Source organism: Entelurus aequoreus, linkage group LG18 (genome assembly GCF_033978785.1).
Source record: "Entelurus aequoreus isolate RoL-2023_Sb linkage group LG18, RoL_Eaeq_v1.1, whole genome shotgun sequence".
Lineage (NCBI taxonomy): Eukaryota > Metazoa > Chordata > Actinopteri > Syngnathiformes > Syngnathidae > Entelurus > Entelurus aequoreus.
The window spans coordinates 30,531,049-30,541,487 of record NC_084748.1 but is presented as its reverse complement, the minus strand read 5'-3'; the positions used below and the strand labels follow the sequence as shown (position 1 = coordinate 30,541,487).

Here is a 10,439-nt window from a genome sequence, read left to right as displayed (position 1 = left end):
GTGCACACCCTCGCCCATGCCCCCGTCAGCATGATCCAACCCGGGCAGGAGGAAGCCTTAGACGCGGTGGTGGTGCTGCAAGCTGCAGTGAGGATCTGGTGAGCAGGATATTCCCAAACAGCTGGAACAGGAGGAGCTGATATATGGTGCTGCTGGGCCCTCCCCAAAGCGGATAAGTGGTAACCTGGTTATTTTCAGCGCGTCACTGGCTCCTCTCCAATTATAGGTCTCCGTCTTGAGGAGTGGGGGGGCTGGTGGCGGCGGCGGGCTTTTGCGGCACGCGTGGTCCCGTATTCCCAATTAATCAGGGGAGGGAGGGGGGGGGAAAGAAGTAGGAATGGTCAAATGCAACACAAAAGGAATATAAATGTGTTTTTTGTCAAAGTGCGCGCGCATTTCTTCGCAGCGGGAGCTTGGCTCTGTCAAGGTGTTCCCTCGCGTTGTGTCACCGCGGCTCTGAAGGCTCATCCTGGGTTCATGTCGCCCCGCCGTCCCCTCCCCTGGACAGCGGCGCGGTAGCGCGCTGCGGCCCCTTGTGGCAGTGAGACGTCATTGCACGTATGTCAAAGGAGCGTATGGGGTTGTCAAAATAATTATCTCAAACTAGGACTGGGCGATATGACCTTTTATTAATATCTCGATATTTTTAGGCCATGTCACGATGCACGATATATATCTCGATATTTCGCCTTAGCCTTGAATTAACACTTGATGCATATAATCACACCAGTATGAAGATTCTATGTGTCTACATTAAAACATTCTTGTTCATACTGCATTAATGTAGGCTCATTTTAAACTTTCATGCAGAGAGTCAAATCACAACTAAGTCAGTTTACCAAAACTGTATTTATTAAACAGTTATTAAGCAGTTGCACCAACATTCATGTCATTTCAAAACAGAAAGTGCAAGATTGTCAGAGATATTTTAAAACAAGCTATGAGTGCACTTTTGTGCATGATGTCACTAAGATGACACATCAAAACAACACTAAATTTAACCACACTTTTTGTACAGAACACCACTACAATAGTTCAATACAAAAAAGTGCACTTGTGTGCATGATGTCACATACAAGATATTTCAATAACTGTCCAAATGAGCTGCTAAATAGGAAATCAAATAGTGTATGTCCTTCGCTATGTGGTAGGTTACTGCGGACGTTATCTCCTTCTGTTGTTGACTATTTTTTTCATACGGTGTTGATCTGGAAATGGTTGTTTCTGCATTTTGTGGGTGTGGCACCGGCCGAGATGTTGACATGCGGAGTTTCAAGCACTCTTCATTCTCTAGCGGGTGACTTTTCAAATGATGCTACAAATTAGTAGTGCTGCTACTTTTGGTAGCAACGCTTTTGCCGCATAATTGACATATTACGGTTGTCTGTTCAACATCTTCCCGCTTGAAGCCAAACCACCGCCAGACGATGGACGCCATGCTGTTTTTCTTGGGAATTAATTTTTCCTCTATTTGTTAACAGATTCGCACCTTCTCTCTCTCTCGTATTAACACTCGCACCTCTCCACTAGCACCACAGGTAACGTTACCCATGTCGCTACCTCTCTGCTCGGCGAGAGCGTATGACGTTGCACGCGCGACAGTATGTGACGTATGTAAGGAGGTGCGCTTGTTTTATGTCTCTGTGAGAAGGAGAGACAAGAAAGAGTGAGAAACGCATGCAGTGTAATGCCCGCAGCTAAAAGCAACTGCATGAGAACGTATACTCGAATATCACGATATAGTCATTTTCTACATCGCACAGAGACAAACCCGCGATATATCGAGTATATTCGATATATCGCCCAGCCCTATTTCAAAGATATGGAGTTAAATTACTGCCAAAAGTCCACACACGCACAAACATGTTTTACTCACGCCCAACGATTCACACACAAACGCAGTGTGGTTTGCAAATCCAAAACATCATTCACAAAGAAACGCATTTTGTTTTGCAAATAAGAAACGTACCTATCAAACAAATACATCATGCTTCAGAAACAAATAACTTATTTCCTCAAGTACAAATCAAAATCTTTCAAGTACAAATCAAAATCTTACAAGTACGAACAAAAATATCCTTCAAGAACAAATCAAAATCTTTCAAGCACAAATCAAAATCTTTCAAGTACAAAAAAATATCCTTCAAATACAAGTCAAAATCTTTCAAGTACAAAAAAATATCCTTCAAGTACAAATCAAAATATTTCAAGTATAGTTGTTGATGCTAACACTATTGCCAGAAGAGATTCCATTAGTTCAGTTTCAGTTTATTTCGAACATGCATACGATACAACGTAATGCATCACATCAATTCCAGTTGTTTCATTACTGCACGTCCGAAAAGGAGTAGGAAGAATCCGAGCTTATTTAATCCTACCCCTTTTCATACCATAGCAATTTTATCCAATTTCCTTGTTCTCTGTAACAGAACAGTGAACACATAAATAATACACCATAGTAAGCATACAAATATTAAATACATAAATAATCTTAGTAACCTTACTCTTGATTTTAATCATATTCAATAATTATATTCTACCTACGTACAGTTTCCAATAATATGAGATCATGTGTTAATCACAAACATCTTATTGAACACACAAACCTCAGGCTTAGGTCAGGCTGATAAGAAAAATAACTACTGACCTAATATACTGCATTAGAAGGGACTAATACATAACTGATGAAAAATAAATGTACATGCTATCTATACACTTGGGTAAAACCGAATCCATCCTGTTTGGGTCCCACATCAACCTTAAGAAAGTCAATGATTTCACTATTAAAGTGGGTGACATTGTTATCACCAGGAAGGATGAGGTCACCTACCTAGGTTCCATTCTAGAGGCTAATCTTTCCTGTGATAAAATGGCAACCAAGGTAATCAAAAAGGTCAACCAACGAACGAGATTTCTCTATAGAATCTCCTCTCTGGTCAACAAAAGCACCATGAGGATTCTAGTGGGAACTCTCGTTCAACCCTTTTTCGATTACGCATGCACCTCCTGGTATCCTAGCACCTCCAAAACCCTCAAATCTAAACTCCAAACATCCCAGAACAAGCTAGTCAGATTACCTTTAGACCTCCACCCCAGATCCCACCTCACTCCTACCCACTTCTCCAAAGTGGGCTGGCTCAGGGTGGAGGACAGAGTAATACAACTTGCACTGAGCCTAGTCTATAAAATCCGCTACACCTCCCTGATACCGCAGTACATGTCAAACTACTTCCTTAACGAAAATGACCGCCATAACCACAACACCAGGGGGAGCTCCACTAACCACGTTAAACCCAGATTCCGATCTAACAAAAGTCTTTACTCATTCTCCTTCTATGCCACATCAATGTGGAATGCGCTCCCAACATGTGTAAAAGAAAGGGCATCTCTATCCTCCTTCAAAACCGCAATAAAAGTACACCTCCAGGCAACTTCAACCCTAAACTATAACACCCTCCCCGGATTGCAAATAATCAAATGTTAATAATCTAAGGTAGATACTTTTTCTTATGCTTTCTGATCTCTCTCTCTCTATGTCCACTACTTGCTATACATATCCTACCAAGTCAGACCTACACTGTTTCAATGTCCATTTCTCTGATGATGCAATTGTTGATGCTGATTGTTGATGACAGAAGTGCTCCATATCCCACACCCCGGATTGTAAATAATGTAAATAATTCAATGTATGTACTCTGATGATTATCCTGTGTGATGACTGTATTATGATGTTAGTATATATTTGATAGTATATATCTGTATCATGAATCAATTTAAGTGGACCCCGACTTAAACAAGTTGAAAAACTTATTCGGGTGTTACATTTAGTGGTCAATTGTGCGGAATATGTACTTCACTGTGCAATCTACTAATACAAGTTTCAATCAATCAAAAAACATACAACTATGGTGTGTTAAAATTAAAAAAAATAATAATGAAGGTGTTTGTTCACTAAACTGTCGATAAAATTAAAGTGCAAATGAAAGTACAGCTTAAGATTGTCACTACTGCCACTAATGGTGGGAGAGTGCAGTGAAACCTATTTTGTCCTCGCTAAGAGAAATATTTGTCAACACTGATACACACATTGTATCTCTGTATTTATCGATGAATACACACACGTATATACCAAAGTATTCGTAATACATGACTTCTGAGTAGTTCCCACTGTCATGGGTGTAAGTTTATTTTGAACCGCGATCCCGGAAGTGAGTCGTGTGATTAGTGCTAGCTTGATGCTAACGTAGCCTGGCTGTCATGGAGTTGACAGTACTAGTCAGGCGATGTTAAAATGTAATAAACGACATTATTCGATAATTCTGGACGGACGTTCATCATATTCGCCGTGGTATAAGTGTCGTGTCGGTGAGTTTGGAGCACTTTATTTTACCTTGGTGCCGACCTCGAATGTCCGGCTTGTTGTTCCGTCAGCTGTTGCTCCTTGTTTTTGTAGACTGAACATCTTGTTTAGAACTAAACACATTATTTCGATTAAAATATGTCAATTATTATTCGTAATGGAGGAGCAGTACGGGTTAGGGTAGTTTGTTTAATGAATAATAACACAAAAGGCATGCAAAGCTGTTTTAACTACTCCAATATATCAGTTATTTGTTATGCTTTACCATGTCTGGACTAGTGTTTCATTCAATGAACCGCAGCTCCACCCTGTCATCAGTACTTAATATACTTAATGTGTTTGGCCACTGTAACATTACACACAGTTTGAACAGTAACACTGTGTTTGAATATTTAAATAATTATTTGGCATACCACTAGATAGAGCCAGCATATGATTTATTAGAGATTAATGGCTCTTTGAAGGGAGCTGGACTTTGAAGAACCATTCTTTCCAAAGTACCGTTCAAAAAATTAGCTCTTTTTAAAAAAAAAAAATATATATATATATATATATATATATATATATATATATATATATATATATATATATATATATATATATATATATATATATATATATATATATATATATACAAGTAACATGTTTTAAGGAAACAGTCACAGCTTGCACTTAAGATTTTGGTTAGAACAAGGGTCCCCAAACTACGGCCCGCGGGCCGGATACGGCTCGCCAGCACCCAAAATCGAGCCTGCTGGAAGTCCCAAGTTTAAAAAAAAAAATAAAAGAATGTTTTTTTTTTCATTATTATTATTTTTTATTATTATTGTTTTTTAATCTGTCCTTTCTAACCCATTTTCTACCGCCTGTTACTCTCTGTGTCTCCTAAATCATATTGTCTAAAGATGCATTTTTCCATCGATAACGTGACATCATCGTGCTCGGAATATATATATATATTTATATACAGCCCGGATACCCCGGACAATTTTTTTTAACCCAAGTCAAAAAGTTTCGGGGCCCCTGGGTTAGAATAATTCACACCAATATATACTCTATTTGTGGAAATTATTCCGAAATCATTGATAATTTTATTTTGTTTTTTTACTGGTGCATGTGCCTCACAATACGAAGGTCCTGGGTTCGATCCCCGGGTTTGGGGTCTTTCTGTATGGAGTCTGCATTTTCTCCCCGTGACTGCGTGGGTTCCCTCCGGGTACTTTGGCTTCTTCCAAAACTCCAAAGACATGCACCTGGGGATAGGTTGATTGGCAACACTAAATTGGCTCTAGTGTGTGAATGTGAGTGTGAATGTTGTCTGTCTATCTGTGTTGGCCCTGTGATGAGGTGGCAACTTGTCCAGGGTGTAGCCCGCCTTCCGCCCGAATGCAGCTGAGATAGGCTCCAGCTCCCCCCGCGACCCCAAAAGGGACAAGCGGTAGAAAATGGATGGATGGATGGGCTCTTTGAAGGGAGCTGGATTTTGAAGAACCATTCTTTCCAAAGAACTGTTTAAAAAATGTGTTTTTTATTTATTTTATTTTATTTTTTATATACAAGTAACATGTTTTAAAGCAAACAGTCACAGCTTGCACTTATAAGATTTTGGTTAGAACAAGGGTCCCCAAACTATATAACGGATACGGCTCGCCAGCGCCCAAAATCCGGCCTGCGGGAAGTTCCAAGAAGAAGAAAAAATAGTTTTTTTTCATTATTATAAATAAATAAATGATAAATGGGTTATACTTGTATAGCGCTTTTCTACCTTCAAGGTACTCAAAGCGCTTTGACAGTATTTCCACATTCACCCATTCACACACACATTCACACACTGATGGCGGGAGCTGCCATGCAAGGCGCTAACCAGAAGCCATCAGGAGCAAGGGTGAAGTGTCTTGCCCAAGGACACAACGGACGTGACTAGGATGGTAGAAGGTGGGGATTGAACCCCAGTAACCAGCAACCCTCCGATTGCTGGCACGGCCACTCTACCAACTTCGCCACGCCGTCCGTTATTATTATTTTTTTATTATTATTATTTTTTAAATCTGTCCTTTCTAACCCGTTTTCTACCGCCTGTTACTCTCGGTGTCTCCTAAATCATATTGTCTAAAGATGCATTTTTCCATTGATAACGTGACATCATCATGCTCGAAATGTATATATATATATACTTATATACAGCCCGGACCCCGGACAAATTTTTTTTAACCCGAGTCAAAAAGTTTGGGGGCCCCTGGGTTAGAGTAATTCACACCAATATATACTCTATTTGTGGAAATTATTCTGAAATTATTGATAATTTTATTTTGTTTTTTTTACTGGTACATGTGCCTCACAATACGAAGGTCCTGGGTTTGATCCCCGGGCTTGGGGTCTTTCTGTATGGAGTCTGCATTTTCTCCCCGTGACTGCGTGGGTTCCCTCCGGGTACTCCGGCTTCCTCCCACCTCCAAAGACATGCACCTGGGGATAGGTTGATTGGCAACACTAAATTGGCCCTAGTGTGTGAATGTGAGTGTGAATGTTGTCTGTCTATCTGTGTTGGCCCTGTGATGAGGTGGCGACATGTCCAGGGTGTACCCCGCCTCCGCCCATGTGCAGCTGGGATAGGCTCCAGCACCCTCCGCGATCCTAAAGGGACAAGCGGTAGAAAATGGATGGATGGATACTGTAAAATGAGGTGCCATATCTCATATCCTATATGCATTGACAATGACATCATTGTTTTAAAATGTTCTCTCACCTAAAAAAACGTTGTGGCTCACAAGTACACAACATATATAAATATTTACAAAAAAGTTAAAAATCTTAATATAATATTTAGAAATTATTAAAATAAAAATCAAGATGAGATAAAAATCTGAATGCTAAATTTTAGTCCCCCTACCTGAACTGTTAAACAAATCCACAGCAGAAAATCCATCCCATCCATTTTCTACCACTGTCCCTTTTGGGGTCATGGGGGTGGTGGAGCCTAGCTCAGCTGCATTCGGGTGGTAGGCGAGGTACACCCTGGACAAGTCGCCACCTCATCGCAGGGCCAACACAGATAGACAGACAACATTCACACACGAGGGCCAATTTAGTGTTGCCAATCAACCTATCCCCAGGTGCATGTCTTTGGAGGTGGGAGGAAGCCGGAGTACTCGGGGAGAACATGCAAACTCCACACAGAAAGACCCCTGGGATCGAACCCAGGACCTTTGTATTGTGAGGCACATGCACTAACCCCTGTCGTACTGTGCTGCAGCACAATTAACCAGAAAAGTGAATCCAATTGTGGCTTTCTTTAGTTATGTTAACTTTCTAGTTCAGTCTGGTGGCGTGCACATACTTTTATTTTTTACAAAGATGAAGTGGAGTTACCCAAGGGAAGCGGTGAATAGGAAAAGGCGAGAAGAAAGCAAACATTTTTTGTTGAGACGACCCAAGATGTCAACCTTTTTCTCAGTGACACCAAATGTTTGTGAGCAACACCGCAAGAGGTACTGTCAGTGCAGGATGAGGTGCAGGCAGCATACCCCTTCCCCTTCGAGCTGTCCTGGATGAAATGAAATTCTTTTTTCCAATCATTTTGGAACTTGCAAGCGTATTTCTTCTTCTTACTCGTCGTCGCCATGTCTCTTCTTCGTTCTTCTGCTTCGTCTCCTTCTTGCTGTGTGTGCAGTTGTGCACTGAGCTCCAAAAGCCGTAGATGTTATTGTAGCGTCCCGGAAGAGTTAGTGCTGCAAGGGGTTCTGGGTATTTTTTCTGTTGTGTTTATGTTGTGTTATGGTGCGGATGTTCTCCCGAAATGTGTTTGTCATTCTTGTTTGGTGTGGGTTGACAGTGTGGCGCATATTTGTAACAGAGTTAAAGTTGTTTATACGGCCACCCTCAGTGTGACATGTATGGCTGTTGACCAAGTATGAATTGCATTCACTTGTGTGTGTGTGTGTGTGTGTGTGTGTGTGTGTGTGTGTGTGTGTGTGTGTGTGTGTTGAAATTAACATTATCATTAAACCAGTTAAGAGATCATACAACGTGTCAGCATTTCTTGACATCTTCGAGTAAAGACCATTGTTAAACCCGTCCAACGCTACATTATTATGTGACTGGGCTGGCACGCTGTTTATATGGAGGAAAAGCGGACGCCTGGACAGCATGCGGCTGTTAAGGGGTGAAGGTTTCAGGTAAGAGAGGACGCTAAAGGCAGTGCCTTTAAGGCACGCCCCCAATATTGTTGTCCGGGTGGAAATCAGGAGAAATTCGGGAGAATGGTTGCCCCGGGAGATTTTCGGGAGGGGCACTGAAATTCGGAAGTCTCCCGGGAAATCGGGAGGGTTGGCAAGTATGGCTCCCCGTCACATCCGGCCCAACTGCGCCAACAAAGTAATCATCTCTGAAAAACAGCTTACATTTTATTAAATATTGTATTATTATTTCTATCAATTGCAATGAAAGCGTTGGGTTCAGTGATACGCAATGTGTTGCTCGCCAAGCTTTAGTGGTTTCTAACAACATTGCAAATTATTGTGTTATGTGGAGGGCCCCTGGCTATTCCATAGAAACCTAATTTCTACTAAAGTGTGCACTCCTTGAAAGGGTTTTCACTTACTTTATTTACGCTATCGTTTCTCTGTAATTACAGTGACGAGGAGCAGGTAATCTGTGAATGCAGCTAGTGTGCAGCTGCAGGCGCCCCACCCAATGGTCTCTCCCACCATGAAGGCGGTCGTGGACGCCGTGTGGGCGGTATGGAGCATCGGGGCCTCCATCTACGACTACATCCACACCAGCGCCATGGAGGAGCGCATACACGCCCTGGAGAAGGTCATCACCATCCACCAGTGTGCCATCGGGATGCTCTCGGCGGCCATCTTGATGCTCTTCACTTACATCTTCCTCAAGAAACTTTGAGGGTCGGACTGCACCGGTAAAGTAAACAATAGTCAATTTCTCCAGGTAACTCAATATGCTGCAGGGTTGTTTAAACAGTTAGCACACGGTCCATTCAAATTTATTTATTAATTCCTTGCTGCTATCGTTTCTTCCGGAAGACACACTGGGACACCAAACTTGCTGATTGATATGTTTTAAATTACTTATCAGATAGATAAATACAGAAATCACATGCATGGTGGTGAATAATAACAAGACCACAACATTAGGTACCACTAGTCAAACAAGAGTATAGTAGATATATTTTAAAACTAGAAAATATATTTTGGAGCTAATTGGTACCTCTGCCTTCAATGCTCCGTTTTAATTTGGAATTAAACAATGTTTATTGTGGTGTTTACTATGTACTTTTTTTTTTTTAACCTGCTACTTTGAGCAAAATATAACAACTGTACACCAAACTACAAGTACTTTAACTTTAACTTAACATTATTGATTGCACTGTTAGTTGAATACCTTTTCAATAAAGTCAATTCAAACTGAGCATTATCTCTGAAAAGGCAGGATTATTGAGGCAGGTCTTGTAATGGATCTCATTGTGATGATGTGCTAGTGGACGTTATGATTGCTTCAGTGCTTTTCCTTAAAACAATCACAATTTCAAAAAGGGATCAATATTGAAATTTTTTTTTCCTGTAATATTTGCACTAATTTCCTCATGTATAACATTTCTGGTTAGGAATGTTGATGACAGTATTTTGTCAAAGCCTCTTACTGATGGGAGAAGGAAACCACTACTTTATTACTGTAACTCCATACTCATGTATTTCATTTAAGAATGTTAGATTTTCTTTCATGCAGTTACAATATTCTAACTTAACTGTATAGTAAATGTGTGAAACAAAGTGGCCTTACAGTGGTAAATATAGTACAGTATATAAAGATGTTTAATGCATCCTTGGGTGCTGATGTTATTTTTTATCTTAAGTCATCGTATTTTAAAGATTTTTGAAACCCAAAGACACTTTAGAGTAATACGTTTGGAGATTTGAGAAGTTAAAATGAGGAGAATGTGTGACAACCATCAATCATTTACATGCGCTACTGAGAAGAATTGAATTAGTTTTATTTGAAGGCCATCCAAGTGTGTACTCAATAAGACAACATCCATTGGTTTAGAACCTTCTTGGAATCG

The 10,439-nt window shown here is 40.6% G+C and overlaps 1 protein-coding gene and 1 long non-coding RNA gene across 2 annotated transcripts in view; one reads left to right on the top strand and one right to left on the bottom strand.

The window, feature by feature from the left end:
• Window positions 1-4,026: 4,026 nt before the first annotated feature.
• LOC133634014 (uncharacterized) lies at window positions 4,027-9,788 on the top strand. The gene is made up of 2 exons (XR_009821867.1): window positions 4,027-4,365; window positions 8,994-9,788. It is a non-coding gene; the product is annotated as an uncharacterized LOC133634014 (long non-coding RNA).
• A 557-nt stretch (window positions 9,789-10,345) lies between these two features.
• The window catches only part of LOC133634013 (U3 small nucleolar RNA-associated protein 6 homolog), a 12,533-nt gene continuing 12,439 nt past the window's right edge, over window positions 10,346-10,439 (bottom strand). The window contains exon 19 of the mRNA XM_062026911.1: window positions 10,346-10,439. This exon is cut by the window's right edge and continues 380 nt beyond it. The gene's annotated coding sequence lies outside the window, so the exon portion shown is untranslated.